The sequence below is a fragment of the Cylas formicarius genome, unplaced genomic scaffold, assembly GCF_029955315.1.
Source record: "Cylas formicarius isolate icCylForm1 unplaced genomic scaffold, icCylForm1.1 PGA_scaffold_1__22_contigs__length_36826433, whole genome shotgun sequence".
NCBI lineage: Eukaryota > Metazoa > Arthropoda > Insecta > Coleoptera > Brentidae > Cylas > Cylas formicarius.
The window spans coordinates 5734147-5748952 of NW_026844264.1; the positions used below are offsets into that span (position 1 = coordinate 5734147).

Here is a 14806-nt window from a genome sequence, read left to right on the forward strand (position 1 = left end):
TAAAAAAATTGCTGTCAAATTTTCAGCCGTTCGAGGTAAATTTTTAAATGGAGATTTGAGGAAGGAAAATTTTTGCATTTAGGGTTTTCGATACCCGAAAATCTGAATTCACTATTATTAAACTAACCAAAACTAACCAAAATGTCCGCAATGTATTATAATTCGGTGTTTCATAGTTGGGAGAAAAACGTATTTATAATCTTATACAAAAACGGCCAATGGCGAACAACGTCGCTGAAAAGGGAAATCGGAGAGAGCCAAACCCACAAAGTATATTTTAAAAATTTTGTTACGCCCGTAAAAGTTATTTATCTAAACTAAACCGTTAAACGGCTAAAAGCTTCTTGCATGCGCACTTCCTTATTGCAATTTACTGAAGTTTGAACCGCCGCTTTTCATTTTAAATTCCGCCTAGTAGTTATACAACGGTTTTCGCATGTAGGTGTAAATAGTTCTGATGGTAATTGTTTCACACCACTCCAATGTTGCCAACTCTTTGGCTTATGGCTTTCTGAGTGAAGTTGAGCTAAGAATGCACAACCAATTCACATATGCACTTTCATTGTGTAGAAATAAACAAGTATTTGGTTTAATTTAATTTGTTTCTGATATTCTGTTGTTGAGTTGATACGGGAGAGAGAAGAGAGGAGGGAAAATATACGCAATAATGGACACATTTACCGCCTTATGTAAATAGGCGCGCTCCGGCGATTTCCTTTTAAATTTTATTGAAAAGAAACAATTTACAAATCTTCTGGATTCCTCCTGCGTCGAACTGACTGTACAGTTTCAGTTAAGCTCTGAAGAAGCCAACATGATTGGCAAAACGTCAGCAAGTTCAACACAACAACCACCAATGCAGGAGGAATCCAGAAGATTTGTAAAAAGTATTACAGTAGTCCGTGGACATTTCTTCGGAAAAATAAATTCAAGAAAATTTGTGTAAAGTAGGAAATTAAAAATTCCGCTCAATTCCTATATGCTTTCAAATTCTTTTTTATTCCCATTGTAAATCGCATGCTAATGAGTACGCTTTTTTGTCATTTTTGACTACTTCACCATCTTACCTGATCCTAGACGAGAGTAGTCTACACTACAACACTTGACGCCTCAGTGATTCCATGTAAGGTGACTTATTTTTAATGAACTTGAAATATAAAGACGCCATCTACAACCTGAATCTTTTTGGAGATAATTTGAAATTCCTTGGCGTCTTTGAATTTTATGAATCAACCTCAAGCAAGTTTTGAATTTCTTGGATTTTTCTTTTATCGGCTAAGTCAAGGCAGGGGCTGTAAACACTAGAACGGCTGGTTCAGCTGAGACAACACCATAGAATTGCAAAGCCGCCTCTTGGTCTATAAGAATCAATTAGTTTTAAAGTATCATAAGCTTTTTTAAGTTTTTCAGTTACATGCCGACAGAAACGAAGTTTAGAATCCACGAATATACAGATTTTTACTGAAATTATAAAATTGGAGGGCAGTATCATTAATTGTTAACAAGAGCTGATTTTTTGAAATTTCAAGTTGAACATCGCTTCCGAAGATTACCGCAACTGATTTAGCAGGATTAATTTTGAGTATATAATAAGTAGCAATATTATAGAAGTTATTTAAATCGGAATTTATAAGTTCATTACTTTCCCGAAAATCACTGTCATTTAAAGTTTTGTATGGTTGGGTGTCGTCAGCATGAAGATTATAACTCGCTGTGTTCTATTACATTGAAAGGATTTTAAGAGGCTTGGCGTATTACGATTGAAACCAATGAATTTTAATATAGAAAAAATAAGCTCATGATGGAAAATGTCAAATGCCTTTCTAAAATCTAATAACGAGATTTAGTTGTCATTAGTAGCTCCTTTACATCGGCGAGAACACTCTCGTAGCTATATCCTGACAGAAATTCTGATTATTTCTTTGGTAGTACTCTGTTTGCGTTGATATGGTGTCTCAGCTGCCGATCCGTTACTGTTTCTAACACTTGAGAAAGTAAGAAGGATTCTAATTTCTAAGTTCACTCCATTTTTCTTTTGTGCTGCAGTTTTGACATTTATTTTGCAAAAATGCTTTTTTTCCCTTCGAATGAGCAATGTAGCGAAAGTGCGTAATTGCTTTTAATATTCGTAGTGCGAGGGGTGCTTAAGTTAGTTTAAATCGTTTTAGGGCTTCGCTTCTCAGTTTTTGCATATATTTTATGTTGTTCATATAGTCGCTTAACAAACTTACCTATAGATCAATATCATATTCAAGTCAAATAATAATACGTGTAATTTCCAGAAACATTTAGAAATTTTAATTTGATATATACCATCGGAAATGTCTACGTCACTGGCTCCACATTTGGTAATATTGAACATATTAGGGAAAATAAGGTCTAAGGTCTGACTTTGAGGTAACCCGCATTGGATCTCTAACATATTGTTTTAGAGAAAGAGTATCCGCTACAGATTCTAATCTTTCAGAAAAATTACTGAACTTCAACATATCGATATTAAAATCCTCCAGACAGACAAACATTTTGGTGAAATGGTAAAATATCTTCCCACAATAATAATTCTGGATAACGCTAGATATCATTTACGACGCATAGAAATGACACCAACTTCATCTTGAAGGAAACAACATGTTAATAATAACGTCAAAAGAAATTGACAGTTCCTCAGATAACGAAAATATGCAAAGCATGAACGTGGCTTAAGTATTCGTTGGATCACTCTGTAACATCTACAAAGTCTTATTATTCCACGCCATTCTGAAATAGACTATACCTACTTATTTTACTTCGAAGAAAAAGGTTTGGAAATTTGATATCGCACTTTCCAAAACAAATTATCATTGCCTTGGCAATTTATAAACATAACTTTTCCTTAAAATAATAGCCCAGGAAGTGAGCGCGGATCTTCCTTACGTCGGCAGCTCTCTTTTATGCAATTGCGTGTGCGTAATAACGAGTTCAATCGAAAATTAATACCAAGCACTTTAATTGTCGCTATTTACCGTTTATGGAATTTTCTTCGGTTTTGTAATGTTGACGGAAACAAAATTCAACCGATCATTACATTTAATTATGGCAAAATGTTGGCGTAACGCGTATTGTTAATTTTCAAGTAGTCATACATAGGTGAAGCAAATAAATAGGTAGTAAAATTATTTACCCTTTATTTATGTATTCATAAGTCAGGACAGCAAAAAAATGTATACAGTGTGTCAGCTAAAAGGGTCCCCCTATCATCATTTACGACCAAAAGTCATTTTTTATAAAAGTTTTACCTGTTGAGAAAATGAATTCATTATTAAAAAATGTTAAATCAGATAGACAGGGTGTTAAAATATTCTGGATAATATGAAAATGCCTCAAGAGAAAAGTACCATTATTTATTATTTTTAACAAAAAAATTATAATACTATTTTTTTGTTATTATTTGTACTATTATAGCTGCCTCCCACCTCCACAATTTTTTGTGCTAAGTTAATGATATTTCCCCATTATTTGAAAGATTACGTGAGTAAACCACCCCGAGAAAGAAGTCTAATAATGAAAAGTCAGGCGATCTATCTTGATAATAAATTGTTACAAAACTTCATATCCACCTTCCGCCAAAATGATCGTTTAACCATTTTCCGACCAATGCTGTGCAATGAGCAGCACAGTTGCCAAAACGTAGCATTACGTCATTCTGTATCAACTATTACGAAATGGTAAGACAAAATTTTCCTAAATGTTCAAATACACGTCTGGGTTTCAAAATATAAAATATAGGCCACATTCCCCACTATATATTGACTCTTTCTTTCGTAACCTTGAATTGGTTTATTAATTAAATAATTAGTAATTATAACGTCGTCATCAGTAAATACACAAATTTGTAAAATCAACAAGTTTCAAGGAACTTTCCTGCTATCCATAAACACTAAACTAAATCCTTAAAGTCTTTCTTCATCTCCAGGTTCAATTATATGGCGTATGTTTGGTTTAAACCGTTTAATTTTGTTTTTCTTAAAAATTGTATGTACTTCGCTTTTGCTTATATCCGTTGTTTGGGCACACTTCAAATATAATTTTTATAAATTAATTTTGTTTTTCTTAAAAATTGTGTGTATTTCGCTTTTGCTTATATCCATTGTTTGGGCACACTTCCAATATAATTTCGTGTTATCTTTAATAATGTAGCTATGTCATTTTCATCGTATTTTTCCCTTGATTCATCATTGACAATTAAAATTTTCTAATAATTTTCGCAATCGCAATGGAGAGAGGCGTATAAGGAATAGCTATGGCGTATTGATGAGACACATTTCTAATTCCGTAATATTGTAATTAATAAACACGCTCATCCAAGGTGCAAGCTTTTGCTGATGGCACACAGCTTTATTTTCACTTTCCTTGCACGGATTTTTAGACTTACACGAAGGCCATCAGGATATTTCTGGGCAACAAACACTAATCCAAGTTACTGCTGTCGGAAGAATGTTAATGTCAAATTTGAGAATTAGTATTGACGGCCACAATTTAACATTTAGTAAGGTGACACGTAACCTGCTTTCTGGCTTCATTCCAATTAACTACTTATGGAACATATAAAAACATCTTTACTCCAGTCGTCATTTTCTAAGTACCAAAGTTACGTTGCGCGAGGCATTCGTGCTCTCTCATTTTAATTATGCAAGCGTTATCTATCTATCTACCTAGAGGTGCAGAATATTTTGTTCTCGTTTGATATTTAACCTAAGAAAATCGGATCATACAACACACTTCAGTGGTTGAACATGTGTTAAACATTTGGGTTGTTTTGCATATTGTTGAGCAAAACGTTCCCATCTTAGGCTAGAATGTCTTAAACTCAATTTAACCTAAACTCTGATATGCATGACAGAAATACCAGAAACATAAACAAATGTTTTACTTATCTTCAAAGAACTTGCAATTCTTTGGCACAAGATTATAATGTTGAAAATTTCAATACTATTTTCAAAATTCATTTATTTAACAAGCATTTCTTATTCTGCGGGTAGTACTAACTCAGTTTCTTGACATACATATACATATACATATACATATATATATATATATATATATATATATATATATATATATATATATATATATATATATATATATATATATATATATATATATATATATATATATATATATATATATATATATATATATATATATATATATATATATATACATTTATACCATGATTATTATAAATAAAGTCGATTAATATTATGATGACATAAACTTGAAAGTATACGTATCTTCATTCCTTTGTGCAATCCATAATCAATTGAAAATAATAAGGATTTTATTTTGATGTAAGTTTATTTTATAAATTTTTTATTAAAAATAATAAATAATGGTAATTCTCCAAACCATTGTTTATATCGCAAATTCATTTTATCAGCAAGCAGAATTCTTTAAACAAATGTATTTGGAACTGAAGTTATTATACTGCTTTATCCGCTTAGCCCCTTTTTGAGTTAATATTTGTTTAAGGCTTTATTTGCGCAAGGAACGAATTCTGTGACCCCTTTATTTTCAAATATACCAACTTATTTCGCAGTTTGTGAGAGTGAATTTTGCACATTTTTCGTCCTTTTATTACTTCTTTCTGTACTCTCTCCCCACGAGTGATAATAAGAACATATTAAACTAGGTTTAAGCACTTGTACAAACTTCAAAAGGTAAATCTATGGCGAATTTTAAGATAAAAAATTTACTAAAATCAGTGAAATATTTACCCCTTCAATTTTGCACAAGTACCTGTACCAGCTTGTAAACAGCTTCACTTTCGTTCACATTCCACAGTATTCAGAAGTGGGTAACTTATTTCCTTTACATTTATTGTACGTGTAGCGAAGGTTTTTCCAACGTAGTAAACAGTGGCGTTGCTTTTTTATAATCAGATTTTAAATATGGCCTTCTTCAATTTTGACACCCTGGATCTCTGAAAAGAAGCATTTCCGAACATTTTATCACTAATTTTTGTTGTTGTTTAGGTAAATTGCAATGAAAATCAAATTTGTTTTATTGGCTTACCTGATTGCTTCAAATTTTCTTTCCACGCGTTATCTTTTGTGAATTGATTATTATAATATTGGTATTTCTTCATTTATCGATTACCAAGAAATTGTTGCGCTTCGTCCAAAACAGATTACTAGCTCGGATAGGACAGGACGTAACGTATTGATTTACAATTTAGTCGACATCACAGAAGATTGCATCCTAATCGTTTTTTAAAATATTAAGGCAGTTTGGAAATATAGCAAAAATTTCGTTGCTTCTTCCTGAACGTTAATTAACCATTATTTGCGGTAACGCGTGTACGCAATGTTTGACAAGTAGGCCTCGACGACATCCTTCCTCTTTGAAAATATTTTTAACGAGTATTGCATAAAATTGAAAGCTCCATAGATCAGTAAAAAGTCGGCAGTGTAAAAATATGTGGGTACACTTGAAAAATTCCTTTCCAGAGTGAATTAAAAAGAAAATCACTACAATTTTCCGCTTCGACGAGGAATTCTTCCCAAACTTCACCGGGCCAGGGCGATTGTCCATGATTTAACAATTATTATTATTATTATTATTATTGTTATTATTATTATTATTATTATTATTATTATTATTATTATTATTAATATTATTATTATTACGGGAAAATACCTTATCTCAGAACATGTAAAGAATATCAAAAAAACGCAAAATTAAAGGTTTTTAAAATAATATATTGCTGTATATACAGAGTGTTTGTGTAGAAAACTAACAACATTCTTAAATGGAACATGGAGAATATTCATACGTTCCTTGAATCCTTCGGAACTTTCTATATATATATATATATATATATATATATATATATATATATATATATATATATATATATATATATATATATATATATATATATATATATATATATATATATATATATATATATATATATATATATATATATATATATTATATGCAATGATCACACATGTTTTGCAGTAAATAGAAAATATGCAGATTGGGTCAAAAAATAGACGTCAACGTTCCTTCTTAAATGTGTCAAATTTCAAGCATAACTAATATACTATACCCCATACGTACCTCTCTTGCACTTTTAGTAAGAAAAATAATGAAAAACAGAAATAGAATTTTGAAGTGAAAGTGTGTAAGTAAATTCACACAATTACATCTCTGTCAATAAAAAATGAAATCCAGAGAACTGTATTTTTAATTTTTACTTGATATGTAGACGGTGAGTTAAATTGTGAGAAAATTTATAGGAACAGAGTATGTCTACTACCAAAAACTAACGAGAGCACAAGATTAAAGCTTTTATTAGCTAACAGCTTTACGTGTATTAAAAGAAAATTATCAACCGTACAAGATGACATTACCACAGGAGCTGAATAAAGATGATCCTAACTGCAAACTACAGCTGTGCAACTTAAATTCATTTCTTCATTGTCAGATACTGTTTAGTGATGAAGTCACGTTTTGCTTGAGAAAAAATCATTCAGAACATCCACAAAACATAAATATTTGTGTAGGGATTTTCAATTATAAAAAACTATTAAAAAATTATAAAATCTTACTGAAACCTGATATTTACAATTTCTTCAAAATGACTTAGGTCCTCCTTAGAATGACCTGCCAGATCTCCAGATATTAATCCAATTGATTTTTTCCTCTTGTTATATTTAATATCAAAATGTATAAGGAAAGACTCCAAATCAATGATGTAGAGTATATGATATATATCAGTGAGACAGAAATGTTTAGTGTCTTGTCGAAAATGTATGGCTTTATTTTATACGTGGAAAATATTAACCAAAATTAAGCAAAACTTGTTGCTTACGAAAATATTATTTTTATCCCCTGGGGACAAGACTTTCAAGCATTCCACTGGGTATTTTTGTCAAATTCTTGCACTAAGTCGTGCATAGGTTTCAAACTGCTTCTCATTGCAATAATATTCACCTTTTTCTCCATCAATATTGCACCCACAAATTCATAAAGTAATGCAACAGTACCAACTGCTTGGAAAAACATGGTAGTTTGAGCTGGTTGATTGCCTAAAAAAATAGTTCAAATTTACTATCCAAATCGTAAATATAGTAGTTGTAAGAAACAAACCGGTCGATAACAAATCTGACAAACAATAATCTAACAAAAGACATAAAAGATCAAGCATCTAAAATATTTCGTGTATTATTAGTGGCGTAGTAATGGTATCCCGTTGTTTAAAAAGTATTAACCAATAAAACGCCACTATTTATGCAAGGTGCCGTAGGTGTATAAATGCTGCCTGGATAAGTTTTTTCATAAACGTAATTAAAAATTTTGCGTAACTCGACAAATTTGCACACACGATGCAAACACGACATGCAAATTGATATGTCTACAATAGAACGGGCATAAAGTGTCGAAAAGCATTTAAAGCTTTGTTAACACGAGTACATTAATGCGGCTAATTAAATTGTACTAACACTTGCGTAACGCGTTAGTTTTTCAATCATTTGCAAGTCATAACTACGGGCCAAGATCAAAGAGGTTTCTTCTGAATGGATTAAAATTCACGAACTATGGTTTTCAGTATAATTTCTGCTATTAGGCGAGTTTTATAATAGATAGGCATAAACTGTTATGGTGTACGGTACACCCAGTAGTCTAATTAAATAATGATAATTTTCAGAAAATAAATATTCGATTAGTTTAAAATGCAAAAGTTACGGTTTCGACTTTGATATCAAACCAACAAATTTTTAATTATCCATCGTCTATTGGTAAATTTATTCTCCAATGGTTGTGCTGCTAACAGTAAACAAACATTGCTGTTTGGAAGTTTTGCCTGATGTTTACCTTTGGACAGTTGAATAGCTCATTCTTCCTTCATAAACAGAAAATATGAAAATAAAACAAAACAAAAAAAAAGAATAGCAACGCATTAGTTAAATGTTGTCCCAAAACAAAAATTGCTTATAGTTCTAATAAAAAAAGCGAAAAATAAATCATCCCTTGGACTATCGTTAAACTGAGAAACGACAGTGTACAGTGAGTCACAGTCAATATCACACGATTCGGCAATATAAAATAAGATCCACGTAACTTAAAGTGAAAATGTTTTAAGCCTTTACGCTGGACACTCGTCAAACTAGAAGCATATAGACTAGTTTAAGCCCGAGATGTTGGACTGACATGGTAGTAGCTCAGTAGTTTGTAGGTAAGTAGAGTTAGTGTCAAACACAACACCCAGACCTCTGAACATATCACATCTCCAAGTGAATACTGAAACAACATAAAAAATGATAAAAAGGTAGGACTTTGCAATTGGAAAAATTAGGGCACCACTGATTTACCAGAAAGATCTGTAGGTTATAAATCGGAAAAAAAGTATTTTCCTACTATTGGGGTGTAAAGTCGTGCATAATATCTCTACATAATCAACTACTTATCAATTGCTTCCATTTCCTCTTCTCCAGAGTCATTTGCTTTGCCTCATTACAGATCTTCTCTTTATTGTCAAAATCTTGTCTAGCGTTTCGTTCCAAGTCTTCCTCTCTTTCTACGCTCACTCGCCCTGGTTAACCACACTTTCTTGTCCGGCACTGTCAGGTTCTAACTTTGTAAGTGTCCCTAGCTGCCGCTGTTCCATGTTGAAAGAAAGTAAGGTGCCCAAATTTGATCCTTGAGGGACTTCTGACATAGCAAATATCTTTCTATCTATCTATATTCAACAAAGAAATGTTTGGTCGAGATACGATTCTATTAAAATTAATACATCCTTCAAAAGACTTACGCAGTAATATTTGTTCAATTATTTGGTCCAATTCTTTCTGGATGTCTAGGTATATAACACTGACCTGTCGGTTTTGTCACAAAGTTAGTTAGTATGCTAGTTATAAAGAATAATTTCTCGAAATTTCCCGTGGTTTCACAAAATTGCAATAGGTCTGCCTTCAGAATCGAACAAATTTGAGTTTTTTCCATATCTCTTTTTATACTTTAGTCTTTAAAACATGATTGAACATAATGAGAAGAGGTTCAACAAATGCACTTATTCAGTCTTTTACAATGAGACTGGGGATGTTTTTCCCTCCGGGTTTTAATTTCTTTCATGCTCTGAGAATATCTTTCCCTGAGATGAGACGAATGTCACCGTAAACTTTATTCAGGAACTGTATCTGAACACTGTGACGAAAACTAACTGAAAAGATAAGCTTGAAAACAACTCTGCAAAACAGTCAACTACTTCTTGAGGATTATTAAACTCAGATTCATCTAAACGCATAGACGCTAGTATCCAATTTACACCTCTCTTTAAGTTGATGAGGTACTCATTGGGCTAGCCTCCACCTTTCGGGTATATGGAATTGGGCATTTTTCTGGATAAATTAACGATAAATATTAAGTCCAGTTGTGGAAACTAGAGTCTCAAATTTACAACATTCAAATTTACCGGCAGATATCTATCTCAATGTTTGTAGCGCATATTTGTAGGTGCTTGTCCAACAGAAACAAAGGGGTTTGTGATATATCTCAGTTTGTCCTCTGATATATCACTTGATACCATCAGATTGTGTAGTCTCAGTGATGTAAAAGTGTGTTTAAATTCATACATCTTGAATAAAAAGAAATTCAAATTTTGCACCTTCAAATTTATCGAATGGCTTGTTTATTTACGTCAAAAAATGCGATGAGGGTGTTATTCCCCTATACCCTTCAAATGAATAAATAAGAATTTATTTAACAAATGAAATGTACAGAGTGAGGACGGTTCGTTCTGGTTAATTTTGAGTTTACTCAACTCTATAAAATTTGACATTCTGATTTACCATAATAAGGGGTTTCTTTTAAGGCAATTAGAAAAAGAATATCGATGTCACAGAGGGTATTCTAGTTAATAGGGAAAATCATTGTATGCCACTACTTTTTGGTATGCTTAATATTTTTCTCAGATTAGACAATTAAAAATACAATTTTTTGTCTGTTCAAGTTTTGGTTAGTTTGGTTTGTTCTTGAAAAAAGAGAGAGAAACAATTTCCTGTATCTCCCTGAACATTAAATACACTAGCAAAAATCTTTTTAATCTTGATCAAAATCGGCACAAAGAAAAATCGGGCCAAAAATATCAGGTACAATTGTTTCAAGTGGTCTAGGGACATGTTCGGAAACCGTGTTTATGTATTTGTTTCAAAAACAAAACACGTTGCGAAAAAGCTAGACAAGGCAAAGATCGTAAAGATTGCAAATAGCTTATTCCAAAAAAACTATTTCAATCATACAAACAAACAATAGCATACAATAATTTTTGATAATCAATAAAAATCCGATTTTTTATGAAAACTTGGACACACTCTTTCTCGAAATCAAATCAAATTATGACATGTGTTTATTGGAAAAAAAAGTCTTACTTTTTCTTCGAAAACTGATTTTAAACAGTTTTTTTCCAAAATGGATCGCAAGAGAATTTAAGAAAAATGTTTGCTACTGGATCTCATTGATTAATCAATGGAACCGAAAAACTAAGAAACTAATATGGACAATGCACAATATTAGGCATTTTTTCACACAAAATCGACAAGTTTGGAAGAGCTTAGCTGTCCTCGGTACTTGTTTTTAAAGGTTTGAGAGCACTTGACAGCGTTAAGATACCTATTAGGTACGGGATTATATTTTTTTATATTTTATAAGTAAATGATCAGATGAGCAGTTTTATCTTATGGTGATACAGAGGTATTGAGAGTTCTAAATCTTAAATTTAAATTATGTACATGTACTGAATAATTTTGTTGTCGGGACACACACTGTATGAAGCGGACGAGTATTTTTCATAAAATATTGCAAGCATGTATAAGAGAGGGTTTCTGAACTGTTTGGATTTTGTTCACGCCCTCCTTATTTAAACATATAGTTCGTAAACTGCATCAGCATAATTAAAACAACTTAGAAATTAGTTTTATTATTTGTGCTCAAATAAAAACCCAGCAAATGGGCAATTGCGATCAATCCTAGACACTTAAACCATATGAGATGCTTACTGGTGCGTGCAAAGTCGTACAAAAAAATTGCAAAATTGCCGCGTTCAAAGGCAACCTTGCCCCCAAAAAAGTGAAATATATCAAACTTTTATTAACCGACGTGCCGCACTTTAAATATTTCGGTGTGAACTTGCATTCCGAATATTGATTAATTGTTATTTCGCCATCTCTATTGTAAAATAATGGCAAATATTAGATTGCGTCGGTCCAATAGTTAATAGGAACGCCCGATAAGAACGATTTAAGTGCATGTTGAAAACACTTAACTTGTTAATGACTTGTTAGAACTAAAAATTATTGGTAAGTATCGCTGATGACACTACAATGCTCTACATTGCAGAAAGAATTGCAACCTACAGCTGAAAGGATATTAAAATCTTAATAAATAAATTAACTTTAAATTATAAGAAAACAAAACACCTACCCGTTGTGAGCTATAAAAACCATTTGTCAAACGTTAGTCCCTTAATAATAAACAATACAGAAGAAATTCCGGGAACAGAACCAATTAAATAGGAGCTATCATGAAATAGGATTTACAATTTCTAGAAAAAGATCAACTGAGATCGGCAAGCACAATCAAGAATCTATCGTATTTATAAGTGGAGACTTTGTTACAATCAAAAAGAGTAATTTTGTTATTATCACTCAGTAGTTGTTTGGTAATATCCAGTAAGTTCACAGACATGATAATTTTTAATTAGTTTTTCCAAGTTTATTTCCCAAATTATTTTTTGATTTGAACTAATTTGTATTTCTCCCTGTAAATTTGAATAATTTTTTATTGTTACTAATTTAAAGTGACCCATATAATTTTCACAAAACCTGTATTATCAACATCATCAGCAATCATCGACATCAACTTTGGACTGAAAATGGAAATGTAAATGGAACACATTTTATTGCATTTTTGGATTTAGTGATAAAAACAAACGTATCTTTAATCAGACCGACCTATTTCCGCACTGTTTAGGAAATATTTAAGCTTATGTGACTTGTTATTAAAAAAGCAGCATATTAAGAAAAGCTCCCAAAATAAATATTAGTCTAACTAGGTTATTCGAATTTTCCAGGATCTCGTTTTTTAATCGCCCACTCTGTGTATCTATTTAAATGGACAATTTCACGTTTTTAAGTTGTTTAGTATCCTGAGACCCACATATTACGGTTTATAAAGTCTATTAGTAGTAAGTTTATAAATATTATATTTAATTTTGTTTAATTTTATAATGTTAACTAGCGTGTCTATTTCCTAACATCAAGTGGTGCTACTTTAAAATGTTAACTTCATTGGACACTGATTGTATGCTAATAGTATGCACATGCTTCTATATATGTACTTTTTTGTAAGTATGCAAGTTGATAAAATTTGTTCACATTCTGCATATTCGAACGTTCCACTATGGGTAAAATATACAGGGTGGGTTATTAACAAATGAGATCTTGATTTTTACAAATTTCGAAAGTTGTGCAGTACAAAGACACGTGCTAAAATTCTAGACTCGAAAATCAGGAAAATTCATTAATCCTAAGTTATTGTATGTATATATTCCCTTTGCAAATATTAAGCCTAATATCACTTTTGTGGACTTTTCTTAATATGCTGATTTTTCAATAACAAATCACATAACCTTAAACATTTTGCAAAACGATGCGGAAGTCAAATAGGTCGGTCCACTAACTCCAATATAGTGTGTGCCAGTTAAAATTGCAATCTTGATTACCGAAGAATTGCAATAAACAGTGAATAATTTGAAAATTTAGCTATTACAGGTTATCAGAATGTATATATAAGACACCCCTTACGATTAATGGGTACAGCTTTTAGCCGACTTTTCGCAGCTGTTTTTCTTTTCTTATTTATTCGAAGGACCGTTGAAAATTCAGGCTAAATATCAGAACCTAAATTTAATCGCCATCTTCGTGGCGTTTCGAAATTTTTACGAATCGATACTTAACAAAATCTTAAACCGTTTCGAAAAAGGTTTCCTTTTCTTGTAAGTTATGAACATCCCACTGGGATTAAAATATTTGAACCTCGCCCAAAGCAAACAAAGACAAATGCGAACATAAAATATATTTCACATACATTCGCTGTTCTTAATGTTAATTAACATGATACACTTCGCTTCAAAATTTATGCATCACTAAATTTACACTTTCTTTATGAAAGAAAAATTCGTGGTTCTATCGAAATAATATAACAATCCAATAATATAAACCGCAATACTCTCTTCCATTTGAAGTTGATGGTCCCATAATATTTCGTCGAATCAGCTAAGGCCTTATCAATCTGCGCCTTTTTTCCGCGTTTAATTTTTTCAAGTTTACTTAAAAGATAATGACTATAATTACCGCAATTCCACATTTTTTTAATGGACTGGACTTCGATGTAAATCTGGTTTTTAAAAATGATCAAAATTCTTTTGGATGTACTATTTTTGCATAATGTGGTGTGGCTTCTTGTAACCTGGCACAGTTACCCGTTTGACATTAAAATCCGTATTTCTGCTGATAATAATGTTGACATAAATTCAAACAGAATGTGACTGACAAACAATTTAAATAAAATTGTTCTTCATACGTATCAATTTTGATGATTATCTTGGATGAAAATTAAAAAATGAATTATTTAAACCAGTATTCATTGAAAGTGATCACCCAGGGTGAACACTGATCGAAGTTGAGCCGGGTGCTACTTTTCATTCACTTCCTGCAATCATGGCGAATGAATCGTCTGTCATAAAACGTGTAAGCAGATAACC

The 14806-nt window shown here is 31.8% G+C and overlaps 1 protein-coding gene across 15 annotated transcripts in view; it reads left to right on the forward strand.

Moving 5' to 3' along the window:
- Positions 1–14806, forward strand: part of LOC132697310 (coiled-coil domain-containing protein AGAP005037) — a 402124-nt gene that overhangs the window by 249782 nt on the left and 137536 nt on the right. The window lies entirely within an intron of this gene.